Here is a 19,421-nt window from a genome sequence, read left to right as displayed (position 1 = left end):
ACGGTTCGTGGGTTCGCGCCCCGCATCGGGCTCTGTGCTGACAGTTCAGAGCCTGGAGCCTGCTTCAGATTCTGTGTCTCCCTCTCTCTCTCTGCCCTTCCCCCACTCGCACTCTGTCTCTCTCTCTCTCTCTCTCAAAAATAAACATTAAAAACATAGTTTAGCAACAACAAAAACAGCTCATCGTGCATTGCATATCATGAAATGACTGACTTCGAATTGGAATGAATACAGACAACACTGATGAGTGCTTTACTCAAAGGTGCGTGAGGCTGTGGACGGGACAGGAGGGTACAGGTGCTGGGCAACTTTGGTTACGTCCTGCAGCTTTAGCGGAAAGGCGAAATACAGCCCTGAAGGAAGTATAATGAACAGAGCCTGAAATATGTTATTTTTTACTTCCTTCTGTGTTCCAAGAGAACACAGACTATCTAGATTAAAGGAAGGTTCCTAAGAGGTATCTCAGAAGTCCCCATGGGGACAGGCAGAATATTCAGCAAGAGTAACTCTAGCAAGCCCCCATCAACCAGAATATCAACCGCGTCTGTGCACCATGGACCCCTGAAAGATCTCATTTGGGCCTAATGCTTATACATGAACCACTAGCAAAAAAAGCACCCAGATCCAATCAACAGTACCACAAGAATTTTATCTGGGCTTTAAAATGTCAACACCTGTATATATTTAAAAGCTGACATCAATTCAAAAACGTAAAACACAGTGAAGTTGTTCTCAGGGGTTTGTTCTCATGTGGAATTAACCGTAGGGTTTACACGTAAGTGACTGCTTGCTTTGCTACACAAATTTATTGTAACAATGATGTGTTTAAGGCATCACTTGGGTCAGATGAAAGAGAGAGACCTTTCCACAGTGTCTAGCTTCGTGTATTCACAGTCTCCTGGCAGGAAATTGCTCTAAAGTGTCTCATTTATCAAGATCCTGCCAAATCCGTCTCCAGAACAGGGTTTAGCAGGATTCCAAAGCTTTATCGATGTGGCTTTTAAAGCAGCCTCTGGGAGGAAGCATTGCAACTCTGCACTCAGCCTGGGAAAGCACAAAGCAGTTGCTTCCAAACCCACGACACAGAGAAATACCTGGAATGGTAGATGTCATGGGTCCTGGAGACTCTCTCTAGTTTCGGGGTGAAACAATTTCGCCGGAAAATAAGTCAGAGTGGAATGGTTAAAATAGCCCTGGCTCGGGGCGCCTGGGTGGCTTGGTCGGTTAAACGTCCGACTTCGGCTCAGGTCATGATCTCACGGTCCAGGAGTTCGAGCCCCGCGTCGGGCTCTGTGCTGACAGCTCAGAGCCTGGAGCCTGTTTCAGATTCTGTGTCTCCCTCTCTCTCTGCTCCTCCCCTGTTCATGCTCTGTCTCTCTGTCTCAAAAATAAATAAACATTAAAAAAATTAAAAAAAAAAAAAAAATAGCCCTGGCTCTTGGGATGGAGTAGTAGCGGGAAAAAACTAAATTTCCAACCAACGAGGTGACCCTATACAACTTATTCTCTGATTCTCAGTGTTCTCATCTATATAATGGGGACGGCTCCTATCCAGCAGGGTTCCTGAGAATGAGATATGATGCCGTCACCCAGCAGCTCAGCATGTCAGGTAGCTGGCACTTGTTGGTATGTTCTATAAACCAGGGAAAACGAAAAACTTCCACTAGAAGAGAAAACATCGATGAAAAGGCATATATTGGCAATGAACACAAAAACGAAGCCATCAATTATTGATTTACAATCTTTTTTCTTAAGTTTACCTATTTGGAGAGAGACAGAGATAGTGTGAGTGGGAGAGGGGCAGAGATAATAGGGGAGAGGGAGAGAGAGAGAGGGAGAGAGAGAATCCCAAGCAGCCTCCACACGAATAGTACAGAGCCTGATGCGGGGCCCGATCCCACAAACCATGAGATCATGACCTGAGCCGAACCCAAGAGTCAGATGCCTAACGGACTGGGCCACCCAGGTGCCCCACGCATTGACTTATAATCTTAAGTTCATGGTGATAAAGGCAGAAATTGACACAAAGCGGAAAATCAGAAAGGAAGTAGTTAATACAACAACCATATACCAATCTGTTATTAATGACCAGGGCCGCACCTACATGTTCAAACTCTTTTTGTTTAATCACATAAATAGTTCACGATGTTTAGAAACAATTCATCATGTACCTTCTCCGTTCTGCCATGTCTTCTGGTTCAAATATTAACAGAGGAAACTTCCTGAGAACCTTCTTTCTCCTTCCTTCCTGAAGCTACGTGTTTTGGGGGCACCTGGGTGGCTCGGTCAGTTAAGCATCTGACTCTTGGTTGTGGCTCAGGTCATGATCTCACAGTTTGAGAGTTTGAGCCCCTTGCAGGGCTCTGTGCTGACAGTGCAGAGCCTGCTTGGGATCCCCCCCACCTCTCTCTCTCTCTCTCTCTCTTTCCCTCCCCCCACTCACACTGTCTCTGTGTCTCTCAAAATGAATAAATAAAATTAAAAAAAAAAAAAAGCTAAATGTTTCTGTGCCAGCTCAAATAGATCTAAGAGAATTAAAGAAATACCAGAGAAATTCTGCCTGTTTAGACAGGCCTGAAAGTGCTGAAAGCAACTTCCTCCCAAGATTCCTCCAAGAATCGCCAACACTAAACTGTGTTGGAAGAAAGTGCACGGCAAACATACCAAAGAGGAAATACGGACGGAGAGCAGCACAAAGACTTCGAGAAGGGATGGAGACAGCTCACGATAGGGCCTCTTCCAGCAACAGACAATAATCCTGTCCAAGTGAAGCGTGTCAGTGGGATGACAAACAAAGACAGACAGGTCTGCCAGAAAGACAGACAGACAGGGAAGGTACGCAAGCCTGCAGGACCTCTGGGCCCCGGCTTACTCAGGAGGAAGCAACAGGAGGTGGAAGACTGATCCCGAAGGCCATTTTCAGAGTAGAAACCTAGGAACCTGTATGTACAATAATTATGGAATGTTTTACATTAGTCAAGACTGTGAGAGCAATGATGTTGGTTACTGTGGTCCCGGTAATATAGAGTCCTTTTCTTTTCTTTTTTTTTTTTAAATGTTTATTTTTGAGAGAGAGAGAGAGAGAAAGAGAGAGAGAGGAAGAGGGGCAGAGAGAGGGAGACAGAGGATCCTAAGCAGGCTCTGTGCTGACAGCAGAGAGCCCAATGCGGGGCTCGAACTCACGAATCTTGAGATCATGACCTGAGTCAAAGTTGGACGCTTACTCGACTGAATCATTCAGGCGCCCCTAGAGACCTTTTCTGATATACTAAGTTCTCAGACTAGACCCCAACATCTTTCATAATGTCTAAAATAGTCCCCTTCCAACCACCACCAAAAAATAAATAAATAAAACCCAAATTATTACATTATCACCGCAATCATTATTTTTGTTCGGTCTGGTTTTTGTTTTACTTCTGTAGTGCCACCTTGCTCGCATTTTGGATCCCAACATGGTGACAGTCACACAGGTAGGTTCGATACTTTCTTTTTCTAGTTTTCCTGATCAGGTCACAACCTCCCGTGAAGATTTCTGACTTGATGGACACAGATGCTCCTAACCTTGCAGTTCCTCAAAAGCATTCATCCAGCAACTTCTGAAAACGACCTCTTTGTTCTTTCCAAACTTGGCTCCAGGCTGGGGCCCCGGCCCAGAGGGATCTCTGCCCGCTACTGGCTAACGCCAGCTGACCATTCCTGCTAAGTGTAAACAGCCCTATCTCTGGAGGCCGCCCCTCAGTACTTGGCTAGCACCTTGTGCAAACAGCACGCTTTACTGTAGTCACTTGCTAAGCTATCCGACTTTGCATCTTTGTAAACTCTCAGGGGCCAGGGAGCTACCCGTCTGATTCACAACAAAAACCTTAGCACATACTGCCTGTAATATAGGCTCAATTACTAGCCTTTGGATAAAAAGAACACACACTTATTCATGTCAACCACTTTGTAACACATGCTTTAAACACGCCTTTGGCTCCACTCTGACCACCTAATCCCGCCTGATATTCTGCACAGATATTAATCTTATAATATTGGCAGCAGCAGCATCTACCAAACAGCATTGGCCAACCTGTATGACCTAGCAAATGATACAATGAGTTAATCTGTAATAAACATGATATATATATGTGATAGATGAGTGCTTTTAACAAGAGAAAATAACTAAGGGGATAGATGGTAAGCATTTTACGTTATGACAATTACATGGACTCAAATTCTGGAAGCAAGCTTTTCAGCAAGCCCCTTGTCACTCTCCTGCCCTTGTTTGCTGTTCCACCCCACAGCCCTCCTCCCACAGGCCAGGCTGTCAAACACGTGAAAGGCCAAAGTGAGCAGAGAATGTATCTCCACCCTCTGAAGAATGAGCGGAAGTAAACCTTTTTCACCTTTCTCATCCAAGGAACTGGAATTTGTTCCTATCCTGCGTTTGCCAGGAGAAATGTCCACGTTTCCTTTGCGACCTGCTTCTCGCTTATGCCCTCTCCTTGGGAGAGACGGCGTTATTCAATTGTTGATATTACTCAGCCCCTTGAATTATTCAGTTGTTATATCAGCTGCATTATTCAATGCACTCAAACCTCTACCCTGGAATCAGCCAGACATTTCAAACTCACAGTGTCCACGAAACTCATTATTATTCTTTGAAAACAATCTAGTCCTGACTTGCGACGCTGGCACCAACCTAGGGGCCCAAGGCACAAACCTCAGCCCCCATACTCCCTTTCTCCCATCACCCACAACCACCTGGTCACCTCTGCCACGTCCAAGACACCTCCCCAGCCTTCAAACACCCCTGCTTCCCTATTGCCTTCAGCCAAGCCCTGCAATCTCTCTCCTGAACTAATATAACTTCTTAACTCCATTCCCACTGACTCACTGCCAGAATTAGGGCAGCTGACTCCATTCAGCCAAGGTACTGCACAGCAAGTTTGTCCCTATGCCTCTGTGGGGATCACACCTGTCCAGCGACCACCGTATTTCCTTCCAGTGCCTAATATCAACACTTAGCGCAACGAGGCAGGCAGCAAATGACCATGTGAATGAACGAATGCATGGCTGAGACGGCCAGTACTCTCAGAATTACGTTCCGCTGCCTGCCATAGACTCAAGTTAACATTGGTCTACGCATTTGTCTCCGGACGGGAACCGAACACACGGTAACCTGAGGTCCGCACCCAAAGGCAAACCATCGTCCGATACACTCACACATGGACTCACATCTATAGCTGTGTGGTTTGTTTGGTTTTTTTCATGCTGCCTGAAATGATGGAGGTATTCCACGATAAGAGGCACAAAATTGCAGGTGCGCCTGGGTGGGTCAGTCAGTTAAGCATCCAACTCTTGATTTCTCCTCGGGTCACGATCTCACGGTTCAGTTCATGGGTTCAAGCCCTGCATCAGGCTCTGTGCTGACAGTGCAGGGCCTGCTTGGGATTCTCCCTCTCTCTCTCTCTCTCTCTCTCTCTCTCTGCCCCTCCCCTGCTCATGCTCGCTCGTTCTCTCTCTCCACTTAAATAAACTTTTTAAAAAATGTACAAAATTATGGGGAATAATTGTTTTCAGGAAAAAAACCAACCAAACAAACAACCGTGACCTTGCAAAGCAAGCATAGGTTTTCTAGATGCCTTCCAGGACACGATGGACAAACACACCATCATCTTCAAGCCCTCTGTGTCCTGGGCAGGGAACTGGCTTTTGGAAGAAAGGCCTCCATGCTAATAGATGAAGCTCACATTCCAAAACAAGGCCACCTTCCACAGTCACCCACAGGAGAAATCCATATGAGCCCATAATCATGCCAGGGAAAGAGGCATCTTCTGTGTTACTCATCGTGTATATGCAATCGTGCCCACTTGCTTAGGGAACCTTAGAAATTCACACTAGGAGGGACTGACACCATTCTTCCTCTGTCCTCCGGCAATGTGTCCCTAAAGAAAAGCCTGTTGACCCCAAGTGATCAGCAAATCACCGTGGGTTGTTAAACAGGGCCATTCCAGGTAGACTTCCAGCCTCTCCGACAATGCCCGCCCACAGCAAGGACACGGATGCAAACTCTCCCGGGCAGGAAGAGGGGGAAGGCGCCTGAATCCTGGCTGAACCGCCTTCCAGCTGTGTGCCCTGGGACATTACCCTGGCGTCTCTGGGCCTCGGTTTTCTCAAATTAAATGGAAGTGTCAACAGGCCCGCTTTGTGGGGTTGTATTCATGATTAAAAGAGTTCATATTTCTTAGCACAACGCCTGAGTACAATCTAGGTGCTCAATAAATGTCAGTGATCATACTATAAATGATACCTCTATGCCAATCCCAATATATGAGCTTATATGCTCCCCTTATTCCATCTATGCCCTACCAGTGCTCGTAAATTCGAAGAGCGGTGGTTCTCAAACTTGGGCATAGACCAGAATCATCAGGAGGGCAGACTGCTATGCTCCAGACATAGAGTTTCTGATTCAAGGGGGCCCGGGATGGGGCCTGAGGACGTGCATTTCTAAGAAATTAATCCCAGTGGGTGCGTTCAGCTGGTCGGGAAGGACACGTTGAGAAGCACTAACCAAGGGGGCCTCACGGCAACCATGGAGGAAGCGTATAGGTCCAAACTTCCAGGCCTTCTACAGCCTTCCACCTTGGACCCTTTCATCTCACTAACTCCACCAACAATTCCAAACTCAGTTCAAGCAATCAGGAGCCCTCCAGGCTCTAGGCCAGCACCCACAACACTGTGCTATCATAATGAAACCAGCTTCATGACACCAGGAGCTCGGTGACAAATACGACCTCACCAGAGTCAGTGCTTGGGACAGAGAAAACCCTCAGTAAATGGTGACTGGCAGAGCCAAGCAAACTGAAAGGTCCTGGAGTCCAGCTCTGGGCCTTCCTCTTGGGACTGATCACTAGGTATGAAATGCCGAGTCCCCGATAAGACCAGTATCCCTCCCACCCCAGCCACCGGCCTCAACTCCACTCAGCCAACCATGAGTACTTTGCCTCCCTCCAACCACAACTTGGTCTCTTACTCTATGAAGGTAGTGAAGTTTCAACTTCCTGCCTCTTACTGGCCCCTACGAGGGCTACAAGCTGCTAGGAGATGCTAAGTGTTCTCAGGGAGAGAGGGTTGCAATCAGGAAGCATTTTTGCGTAAGTATTTCTGGTAAACTGCCCAAAAAGATCTCAGCAGAGAGATGGGAGCCAAGATGGCGGAACAGCATGGAAGTTTTTTGTGTGTCTCGTGTCCATGAAATACAGCCGGACCAACACGAAACCATCCTACACACCTAGAACACTGATTGGAGGATTAATACAACAATCTGCACAACCTGAACCACAAAATTCAGTAGGTACACAGCGCGGAGAGGTGAATTCGGGGAGCGAGAAGCCGCAGAGGGTAGGGAACCGCTTTTGTGGGCAGAGAGAGGACGGAGACTGGAGACTGGGGGGGGGAGGGGAAGAATAGGGAAAAGCACCCCTCCCCAAAAGCAGCTGGAGAGGAAGTGGAAAATTGGAGAGATCTCAGCAGAGACAAGACAGGAACCTCCAGCAAATGGTTATCATTTCTTTTTCCATTCTAAATAAGCGTCCACTTTCCTAACACATTTTGCATTATTTTTCCTAAAAAGCATCCCCAAATCGAAAAATTGAGATCTGCCCATTTCACATCTCATGCATACTCTGCTCCTGGGCTCTTTGGCTTTTCTGGAAATTTCTCTAATTCAACACTCTCTGCCTCTTCGTTAGAGCATCTCACCAAGCCACGCACACTTCTACAAACACATTCTAGGCAGGATTTCAAATACTCCTAAAGAGGACTTCAAGGTGTGCTGTCAGCCTATCAGTTTCACTGTCACATGAAGATAGAGAAAATAAAAACTGTGCCAGGCACAACCCAGGCAGAAGATCCCACCTGATTGTCTCAACACAGGCAAAAAGCCTCCCTTAAACACACACAACAACAACAACAAAAAACACCACTACTTTATTTTCAACACCTTAAGATAATTTAAACATGAAACCCCTCAATTTCTGTGTGTAATTACTCACAATCAGAAGGAAGGTTTTAAGAAAGCAAGTTTTGAAATATTACTTAAAATTCAAAGGCTTACTGTCATTCTCATCCTCTACAGTATAATTGCAGTTTGAAAATCACTTTTGTGGTTTACAGGAACTTAAAGAAAGTATGAGCTGTTATGGATCATTCTTACTCAAAGGCTAAACTTGGGATATTAGGATTTCTTCCCAAACAAGCACACTGCAGTACCCTACACTTCTAGAGATTTAAGGAAAAATGGGTACATCTTTTAAAGTAAATGTTATGTATATTCATGTATGATTATAGATTTACACACACAAAGTCCTTTCTAGGTGACGACGATGGATTCCATTCATCTGGAAGATATGAAATCCAGCTGCAAAAATGTTAAAAGATATGGATATGAATAATATGAAAACTGGCTGTCACCTCAATGCGTAATACACAAGGAATGCCTACAAAGTTTTACTGACTTGTCCCAATCGGATATGTTGGGTCCTTAAAAATATGTTAAGGAAGACACATAATAAATTCTGTATTTAAAAAAAAAAAAAAGAAGAAGAAGAAGCTGTTCATCTTCTTGTCCCAGACTGACCATGGTTCAACCACACAAAGAGAATAAAAGCAACACTCATACACGACAGTGACCTTCAGTCCCAGGACGTGGATTGTTCTACGAATATAAATTTGAGTTATTTTCCATTAAATCTGCCAGATTGACACTGTTGGCCTCACAGCACTGTGGAGTAGTGAAAAAGTATGCGTTTTGCCCTCGGTCATAGTTACCTGCCACTCTCAGGTGCACTAACAACCTTGAACGAATTGCTGAATTCTTCCCTGCCTGTACCAGGGGAAGAATACCTATGGTGTGTATTTTATGCAGCAAGATAAAGTGCCCAGCATGGTGGATGGTGCAGAATGGATCCTTAACAATCTTATTTTAAAGAACAGGTTTGATCGTCCCTGTCCGGTGGGTGGCAGGCCAGGCTAATGACTGTCTTCAGAGATTTGCATTCTCCCTGCATTTAAATGCTTATTAGCAGAGATTAAAGAGGTGTCCCTGTGCCATTGCCCTTTCTAAACACCCACCTGTGAGGAATGAGTGCCCTAAAATGCCCCCTTCGTCCCAATACCCTTGCTACCAAAAGCACACCAACCTGGCTCCCGCAGAGGTTCGCCCTTAACAGGCAGACAACAAATACTTACTGAATTCAAATGCTGCTGACCCAAACAAAAAATGAACGCTAATGGAAACCATAATCCATAGACCTGTCTGCCTGAAGTTCCGTTTCTCGGGAAGCAGGTTTTGTAAAGCTCTAGGGTTCACCTGGAAGCTGTCTGGGAGCCGTAAGTGGCCCTTGCCGAGGTAACTTCCAGCCCACACTTACGTAAGGACCCACACGCCGCCGAAACCCTCAGACACCGCACACAAGTTCGTTAAGATGTTTTAACCCCTTTAAGGAAACGCAACCATCTCTAAAAGCCATCAGCGCCCCCAATTTGCCTAACAAATGGACAGAGCGCTGGGGAACTAACTCCTGAAGCAATCGCCTCTCAAGTTCACCATCACCACCACCGTATTTTTTTTTTTTTTTTTTTTTAACGTGCGAGAGACCCCTCTGTAACCTAGACAAGTCTTCTAAAGCTTTCAGCTGTCGTGCAGCTGCGCTAGGCACCAAAGCAGAACCTCCAGGTCTCCAAGGAGGGAGCGCGTCAAATCCCACCCAAATGAGGGGCTGACCTCTGCAGAAATAGCCCGGGCGGTGGCGGTGACCGACTCCACTGCGCCCAGAGGGGGCCAAAGGTGTGCCTTTTCAAAAGCCAAGAATTCCTGCGGCAGGCTGCCCGCCCCTCGTGCGCTCTCCAGGACTGGCCGCCGCGGATTGCTGCCTCCCGTCCTTGCCACACCTTCTGGGTCCCGGGAAGGAGTTTCCCTGGATTCCCATCCTGAGCCCTCAGGGTCCCCGACCCCTCTCACCTCGGTGGGGAGCACAGACGCCCACCCCGGGAGAGAGCAGGCGGCGCCCCCGCGCCCCTCCAGCGCGCGCTGCCAGGTGCGCCCCGCACCGCCCCTCACCTGTCCGAGGTTGCGTCCCCGGGGGCTGCCGAGGGGTCAAGGCGCGCCCCTCGCTTGCCGGGACCCGCCGCGGCTGCCGCTCGCAGGCGCCAGAGGAGCCGGGACGCGGCGGGGGCGAGGGCACCTCCGGGGCCGTGCGACTTCCTTGGCCCCCGCCCGCCAGCCCCGCCTCCAGGGGGCGGAGGTGGCCGCGCGTCACCTTGGAGCCACCTCCCACCTAAGCGCGGGCGCGGCCCCTGGTGGCTCTGGCGGCTGCTGCCTCTGGGCACCCGCGGGGCGAAGAGGAAGAGATCACGCTGAGCTGCCTCGTCCGGCCCGGCTGCCAACAAAAGGAAGATGCGTCCCAGCAGCGTGGCGGTGACTGGGCGCGGAGTTCACCCGCGTTTTAGTGCGAAGTGAGGAAAGGGGACAGCTGTGACTTGCGAACTTGTCATCGCAGAGTACCGTGTCTTCGCGGATACGCAGAGGAGTGCCCCAGGGTGCCACCGCTCCCTAAGGGATCGGTGGGGAGGGCGCAACCTCCGTGTTTACCACCCTGACCCTGGCAGGAGATACCAGGCACCACATCCAGCCCGTGCCACGTGGGCGCGACTGTGGGTGCAAAGCGGCCACCCAGATGCGCTGAGCTCTTTGTTCTCTGAACCTTGGTTCCTCGTCTGTAAACATTAGGCCGATCTCAGTGCCCAGTGCGCTGAGAACTCGTAGGCAGGGACCCTTAAAGACCGCTGGGTCCGATGACTGGCGCGAAGGCGTTCAGCAAATATTTGCCCTTCGATCCTTTCCTTTGAATCCTTTTTCTTCCTTTCTCTCCCCTTCACGCTAAACTCTTCTTCTGTTTACTCTTAATGTCTGCCTGGTCAGTTTCTTTCCCCTTCAGTAAAGGAGCCCCTGTCTACTGGGTACAGAGTCCGTCTTGCAGGTGGCTGAGGAGGAGATAAGGAAGGATAGGAACCCCCGCCCCCACCGCCTCCCGAGAGGCCAGAACCGCACACCCCTCAGCACCCCCCCCCCACCCCGTATCAGAAATCAGCTACAACAGAGGTATAGGAGCTAACCTGGGTGTGGGACAGACCCTGCGTCCCACAGGTGGTTGTGGGGAGTAGGTGGCCTGTGAGCTGGAGAGTTTAATTGGTGTCATTGGTGGTTAAGCAGAAAGACCTCATCAAATCCCGTCTTGGCAACAGATGCTATAAACCCGCCAGTTCACTTAATGCCTCTGAACGTCTACTTTCTCATTAATAAACTGGGATTCGAATAATAGCTGTTGTATAGATTCTGAGAAATAATTAAATGCTTTTCGGAAAGTACTTACCGCAGTGTCCTTAATAGGCACTTATTGAAGGTTGGCTACTGAGGAGGGGCGCCTGGGTGTCTCAGTCGATTAAGCTTCCAACTCTTAATTTCGTTCAGGTCACGTTCTCAGGGTGTGTGGGTTAGAGTCCAGCTTGGGGCTCTGTGTTGACATCCCAGAGCCTGCTTGGGATTCTCTCTCTCTCTCTCTCTCTCTCTCTCTCTGCCCTCCCTGCTTGGGCTCACACACTCTCTCTCCTCTCTCTCTCAAATAAATAAATGAACATTAAAAAAATAACGGTTGGCTAATGATGATAATAGTATGGTCAGACATGGAGGAGCCCAGGAAGAAAAATATTTAGAACGCATGAGCCCTTGGGCAGAAACAGAGCCGCCCTCTTCATGAAAAGAATACTTGAGGCGCCTGGGTGGCTCAGTCGGTTAAGCATCTGACTTCAGCTCAGGTCATGATCTCACGGTTCATGAGTTTGAGCCCCAAGTTGGGCTCTGTGCTGACAGCTCAGAGCCTGGAGCCTGTCTCGAATTCTGTCTCCCTCTCTCTCTGTCCCTTCCCTACTCGTGCGCTCTCACTCTCTCTCTCACTCTCTCTCAAAAATAAACATTAAAAAAATTGTTTTTATTTTTTTAGATTTAAAAGAATTTTTTTAAGTTTTGTTTATTCATTTTTGAGAGAGAGACAGAGAGAGTAAGGGGGGGTTGAGCGGAGGAGGGGCAGATAGAGAGAGGGAGAGACAGAGAATCCCAAGCAGGCTCTGTGCTGTCAGCACCAAGCCCCACGCGGGGCTCAAACTCACACACGTGAGATCATGACCTGAGCCGAAACCAAGAGTCAGATTCTTAACCGACTGAGCTACCTAGACGTCCCAAAATTGTTTTTAAATAAATAAAAGTTTAAAAAAAAAAGAATACTTACAGTAGCAGCTACTGGTGATGAACAGAATCACTCACCACTTTCTGGGCTTGGCATATAACACAGGTTCACATTTAATTTTCACAAACCTGTGAAGCAGTCCATAATATCCCTAGTTTAAAATGGGGAGAATTAGCCTCAGAACCATGAAATCCCTGGGCTGAAGGTATAAGACAAGTTACCAGCAGAGTCAGAGAAAAGTCACCTGGGACCTATAGAAAATCTGGGATTTTCCCCCTGTGGCCTCCCTGCAGATGCATCACCAGCCTTAGCAAGGGAAGGTTCCGGAGGGAAAATAAAGGGTAGAAAGGAAAGGAAAAAATAAAGGAAGCAGGGAAAGAGCCTTAAACAGGAGAAGTTAACAACCATACCTTAGAACCCACTAATAATACAACAGAATTAAAATAGTGAGTGAACCCACACAAAACGCTTTTTGCTTCCAACTCCTGCCACAGTGGGGTTCCTGTTCTGTGGTTCCTGTAGCCCGACCGCAAGTTGAAAATGACTAGCGGCACTTTTCAATCATTAAATGCTGCAGAAAGTGAAACATTTGAAAAGACAGAAATCTAAGGTCACACCTTCTCATCTCTCACCACGATACATTCTTCTGTCAAGCCTCCTTGAAAGTTTTGCTGTTGTTGTTGCTTTTTTACTTGTCCAGGTACATTACCTGCCTCTTTCTAGCATGTTCCATCCAGGAAATAATACTGTTGCTTTAACCAACTTGACCTCACCATGTAACCACAAGAAGCACTTAGAAGAGAGGTTGGACTCATATATGTGGCTGATAAATGTTCAATACACTGTTGTGCATTGAATTTCTTTATTTTTTTTTAAATTTTTTTTAACATTTATTTATTTTTGAGACAGAGACAAACAGAGCATGAACGGGGGAGGGTCAGAGAGAGAGGGAGACACAGAATCTGAAACAGGCTCCAGGCTCTGAGCAGTCAGCACAGAGCCCGACGCGGGGCTCGAACTCATGGACCGTGAGATCGTGACCTGAGCCGAAGTCGGACGTTTAACCGACTGAGCCACTCAGGCGCCCCGAATTTCTTTATTTTTATGTTTGTTTACTTAGTTGGGGGTACTTTATTACTTTTTTTTTAATATAATTTATTGTCAAATTGGCTTCCATACAACACCCTATACTCATCTCAACAAGTGCCCCCCTCCATGCCCATCACCCATTTTCCCCTCTCCCCCATCCCCCATCCACCCTCAGTTTGTTCTCTGTATTTAAGAGTCTCTTATGGTTTGCCTCCCTCCCTCTCTGTTTGAATTTCTTGATGTAAGCAAGTTTTGAACCAAGTCTTATAGGCACTGTCCGTGATGTTGTAATGGTTACTTTAAAAAATTAAAGTCTCCTGACTTCTCTGTCTGGCCTTCTTAATTCACATGAATATCGAGTTATTTAGCCTCTGAAGAAACAACCGTAGTGTCAATATGATATTTGTGGTGGAGATTTCCCACTCTCTACATTTATATTAGAGTCCTACAAATACAATTGCTTTTATTTTATTTATTTTTTTTTTTCAACGTTTATTTATTTTTGGGACAGAGAGAGACAGAGCATGAACGGGGGAGGGACAGAGAGAGAGGGAGACACAGAATCGGAAACAGGCTCCAGGCTCTGAGCCATCAGCCCAGAGCCCGACGCGGGGCTCGAACTCACGGACCGTGAGATCGTGACCTGGCTGAAGTCGGACGCTTAACCGACTGCGCCACCCAGGCGCCCCTACAATTGCTTTTAGATGCTAGACAACATATGCTAGGGTTATGGCAGTTTAGTAATTTCACCTGTTCTTTTCCATTTTGAATGGCAGATGTGGCTTCTACACACCCCATGTGCTCCTTCGCTACCACAGCTGATGCTTCCTGTCATATTTCAGAAGCACGACAGAGCAGGTATGTTAGCAACGTCACTGTGCCTGTTTGAATCAACAATAGCAATTTAAGTAGGACAAGTGCAGTGGCTGTAGTTACCTAGAGTCTCTGCCCATGGAGTTAAAAGAGTCTTTTCTAAAAGAGGGATGATCCGGGTGCCTGGGTGGCTCAGTCAGTTAAGCATCTGACTTCAGCTAGGCTTGGATCATGACCTCGTGGTTTGTGAGTTCAAGCCCCGCATCGGGCTCTCAGCTGTCAGTGCACAGCCTGCTTGGATTCTCTGTCTCCGTCTCCCTTTTCTCCTCCTCTGTTCATGCTCTCTCTCTCCCTCTCTGTCTCAAATAAATAAATAGATAGATAGATACATTAAAAAATAAATAAATTTAAAAGAGAGATGATCTTGTCTATAAATGCCTAGGAGTAAAAGCTCTAATGCTTCTCTGCTCCTAGGGGATCACAACAGCACTCCTGTAAGATCCTACCAGAGCTGGCCATGTGTTCGATCCAGCCCAGCTCTACTTGGAGAACTCAAAGCTCATCTTGGGAATAGAAGTCCCTTGACTTGCTTCTTCTCTTTTCTGGGCTGATAAAATCCAAATTAGAAGAACAATCGAGATATAAATACATACATCTAGACCTACTAGGAGAAGAAATCAATGCCATGGTTAAGGCCAAATTTAGTCCTCTCGCCAAGTGACAGATGTCTACCGAGTGCCATAAGGAAGCATGTGTACTTTGCTACCTGGCCTTGAGAAAATAACACTCCTTTTATTGTTAGTGCAAATAGTCGTTGTTATTATATTTGCTCAGTTTGATTTTTTTCTTATCATATGATTGTCATGATAGTTTGTAGAAAGTGTATCCCCTTTTTATAGTGGCAGGGGTAGAGAGACCACATTTAGTGACTCACTCCACACCTAGCTCTGCCACTTAACTAGCTAGGTGTTTTCCTACAGTTGGTAAGAAAAAAAAAAAAAAGAGTGGTTGGTAGGGTTTCAGTTTCTCGAGCAAAGGAGTGGCCCTAACAGTAAAGGAGTCTTCCTTTCTAATTACTCAGAAGGAAGACATTATAAAATCTTTCTTTGGAAACCAGTATCAGCATTTAATTGTCTTATTAATACTAAGCATATGTAACAAACTATTTCAAATACCCAGACATGTATATGACACAAATTAGCTGGAAACGTTCGCAGGTAGTAACCTGCTCAAAGTTACATTGGTATAGATATTACAGTTTTCAAGGGTGAGAATTTCTATGGCCAAGATGAGCATCTGGTAATAGCTGCTTTTAAAAAGTTAAAATTATTGGGGTGCCTGAGTGGCTCAGTTGTTAAGCGTCCGACTTCGGCTCAGGTCATGAGCTCATGGTTCATGAGTTTGAGCCCCACGTCGGGCTCTGCGCTGACAGCTTGGACCCTGAGGCCTGCTTCGGATTCTGTGTCTCCCTCTCACTCTCTCTCTCTCTCTCTCTCTCTCTCTCTGCCCCTCCCTCACTCACGCTCTGTGTCTCTCTCTCTCTCTTAAAAATAAATAAATATTTTTTTAAAACAATTTTAAACTTAAAATTATTAGAGACATATTCGGGTCGATCTTAGAGCCTTAGGTCCCTATTTATCAGATAATTAAAGCAGACACAAATTTATTTTTTCAGGTGAAGCTTGACCTTGCTCAAGGGTACTTCCTCATCACCAACATTTTTATGTCTGGTGATGTAAATTCCATCCAGTTAGCTAATTGCTTAAGCTTTCTCCCAGACGAAACCAGACCAAGAGAGAGCGTTTCACACCGTACACCATTGCTGTGGCCCCACAGAGAGTCACATTGTTGGATTGTTCTCTAGTGTGCTGTCATTGGCCCTAGCGTGGAGCATCTCAGAATCTGTCTTGAGAAGTGGGTTGTTGAATTTGCACTTGGAATGTTGGCCAGGGTTATTGTTCTTAAATCCCAGTGCTTGTTTTAAGATGACCCAAGGTGGGGCGCCTGGGTGGCTCAGTCGGTTAAGCGTCTGACGTCGGCTCAGGTCACGATCTCGCGGTCCACGAGTTCGAGCCCCGCATCGGGCTCTGGGCTGATGGCTCAGAGCCTGGAGACTGCTTCCGATTCTGTGTTTCCCTCTCTCTCTGCCCCTGCCCCGTTCACGCTGTGTCTCTCTCTGTCTCAAAAATAAATAAACGTTAAAAAAAAAAAAAAAAAAAAAAGATGATCCAAGGTAGGGGTGCCTGGGTAGCTCAGTGCGTAGAGCACCCGACTCTTGACCCCAGGGCTCAGGTCAGGACCCCAGGGTTGTGAAATGGATCCCTGCATGGGGCTCTGCACTGAGCAGGGAGCCTGTTTGAGAGTCTCTCTCTCTCTGCCCCTCCCCCACTCACACGCATGCTCTCTCTCTCAAAATAAATAAACATTAAAAAAAAAAAAAAGATTCTCTCTCCCTCTCTCACTGCCCCCTCCCCCATTCATGCTCTGTCTCAAAAAAAAAAAAAAAAAAAAAAAAATCCAAGGTAGAAGTTGTCAGTCAACTCAGGAATGCAAATCTAGGCTCTTCCACAGGCACTGGTTTGTTTGTATCCCTGAGTTCTGCAAATAGCACAACTGAATTGTTTTTCCTTTCTCATTTGACTACTAAACAACCCTCAGAGTGACCTACCTTCTGTCAAATTTTCAGCAATGCTTTTATGTATATTGTATAACAAAGTTATATTTTTCTACCTGGACTGTTTGTTGTAAGTCTGAATTGAAACTGAAGGAATTTTCAGGACTGGAATGTTAGAGTAATAATTTTCTGGGCAAATAGATGTACATTCGTTGACACATTCACCCACATAGCTAACATAGGCTAGGGTCACAAACTAGGATGCCTACAGGGGCCAGGCAAGTGAAATAAACGTTGGCCACATACAAGGAAACAAAGGCTGCAGACGTCATACCCACCCAAAGACATTCAAAGTCAAGTATTAACTCTGTGCTGGCCACATAATGCAGGTGGGTAGAAGTCAGGTGGCTATGTGTATCCCCTGACCAACAATGTGTCCAGCTCGAAGGTCATCGCTGTGGATAGAACATAAATACGATTGCTCCGGCCCTCCAGGGGCTCACATATGATGAGGGGGAAAAACATGGAAACAAATAAACACCATAGCTCTCAAAGGTAAGACTCTGATAACGGCACCTGCAGGATCCAGCAAGTCACAGAGTCGGGGGCAGGAGCACCCCCTCTCTGCCCCCCGTAGAAAATATACAAGGGACTTAGCAGACACGATGGCTCCACACAGGATTGCTGAGAAAGGAGATCCTCATGGGCGAATCCTAGCACACATCACTGCAATCGACACGTAACATATTCAGCCAGTGGGAGATCAATTCTCGAAATGAAGCCAGACCTGCCTAACAATGATTCCGTAATTGTTTACTCAAGTAATCAGAAAATTAAAATATAGATACATGGAAGGAAATAATAACCCTTTTAGCGGAGGGCATTAACAAAGTTATGGCCTTGAAGCCTCCAGTCTATATTTGTGACTGCTGGGACGTGTAATTTGAATAAGTTTTAATTTATCCAGCCTCCAATTACTGGCTGTAATGATGACCTACAAAGAAAATACAGAATCACTAATTAATGGATTGAAAAGAAGTCGGGAATTACACAGGGCTTTATTTAAGTGCATAAAAATAATATTTTCAAGCTGACTTGGTGAACAATTCCCTGCTTTCGTGAGTTTTTAGGTACATATTTATAATGACTAGTTGCTTCCTTCTGAGAAAAACTTGGCCCAAAATAGAGAATAAAATAGTAAGAAATTTGACCTTAAAACTAAATGAATTTCTTAATTTCCAGTATACATGTGCTCAATCTTTTTTGTATTATTACAGAATACCCTCCTAATGAGTTGTGACCTATCTCTCCTTATTCCGGATGTTTTTTTATTAAAATTGGACCCTACTTGACGAATTTGCAAAATGGAGTTCTATTTCAGCAATTCTCACTTGAAAATCCCAGTTTCAAACTGAGTATGCTTTACCACATACATTCATTGGTAAGACATGCTCAAGAATTCCGTAAAACTAAGGCAGGAATCCAAGTTATATGCCCATACGGGAGATTAAAACGTGTTGGGCCTTTGTTAGGTTTTGTGTCTGTAAGGCCTCCTTTACGGATCATGTAAAAGTGCCCATTTTTAGCAAGGTGTGCTCAAGGAGATCTGTGTCCCCAACAACCTGGAAACTTCCATGGTCACTTAATGATGAAACATGGCAAGAGAATAAAGGACAGAATTAGCAGCACCATGAAAAGTGTGACTGGACTCTGAAGGGCGGAAATTAAAAATGAAAAAGCAAGTGATCAATGAACAGTATGGAGAAGGGAGCTAGAGTTTAAATTGGCAAGGAAAAGCCACTATAAACCATCAGGACAAGACAATAAAAGTGTGAAGATAAATAATATAGACAATAAGTCAAATGGGCCCAATATAATCAAAGTTCATGCTACGTGTAGCTGTAAAGTAAGTCAGACAAGAAAATGGATTTTTCTTCTTTGTGATCGCACCTCTCTCAAGGTGTGGCTGTCACTGAAGCTTTTGAAATACAGAAATGCTCTGCTTAATGAAAAGATTAGTAGCCCACCATTGTGTCTTCTCTATTACTCTCCGAGAATAAGAAAACTCATTAGCTCATCGCTGCAAATTCAGCTCAGGTAGATGCATACACTCAATGCGACAAAGGAAAGTGTAATGATAAAGGAGTTACTTGCAAGAATTAGTGTTTTGTGTTCATATGAATCACTTCTAACATGAGCCCCAAACGGAAGTTACAATGATCTGTATACAAGCGTTGCTTTTATTCCATTGATATCTTTTTTCTTGTTTTCTCACACTGCATTCTGCTCACGGTTTCCTATATCCACCCTTTGGTTTTCCATCTCTCCTACTGACTGATTCTTTCACTCAGGTGCCTAGACGCATTGTCGCCAAAATGTAGCCAAATTCTGTCCCATCAAGGTCCAAAATACTGTCTCAGCCTGAGAGAATCACCTATTTTCTCAGCCAAGAATCAGTCCCTCCGCCCAAGAACTCTCATAACAATATCCTTCCCAATCTTGTAAACCTTTGATCAAGACCAATTGCTTTTGTCTTTATGACATAGTTATTTTGAGTACCTGTCTTATCTTTCATACATTCATTTGTTTTGCAATTATTTCTGGAATCCCTTCTCAGTTCA

The 19,421-nt window shown here is 45.8% G+C and overlaps 1 protein-coding gene and 1 long non-coding RNA gene across 6 annotated transcripts in view; both read right to left on the bottom strand.

The window, feature by feature from the left end:
- MCTP2 (multiple C2 and transmembrane domain containing 2) overlaps nt 1-10,263 on the bottom strand; it is a 239,439-nt gene extending 229,176 nt beyond the window's left edge. For 3 of the 5 annotated variants that reach the window (XM_078448969.2, XM_078448972.2, XM_078448971.2), the window contains exon 1: nt 10,103-10,263. The gene's annotated coding sequence lies outside the window, so the exon portion shown is untranslated. The remainder of the gene's footprint in view (nt 1-10,102) is intronic. The other 2 variants (XM_078448970.2, XM_078448965.2) reach the window with 2 other exon arrangements.
- Nucleotides 1-19,421, bottom strand: part of LOC132668744 (uncharacterized) — a 324,417-nt gene that overhangs the window by 258,174 nt on the left and 46,822 nt on the right. The gene's annotated exons all lie outside the window — the stretch shown is intronic.

This window comes from Panthera onca, chromosome B3 (assembly GCF_046562875.1).
Source record: "Panthera onca isolate mPanOnc1 chromosome B3, mPanOnc1 haplotype 2, whole genome shotgun sequence".
Taxonomy (NCBI): Eukaryota; Metazoa; Chordata; class Mammalia; order Carnivora; family Felidae; genus Panthera; species Panthera onca.
The sequence above is the reverse complement of the archived record's forward strand: the minus strand, read 5'-3'. Positions and strand labels throughout refer to the sequence as shown.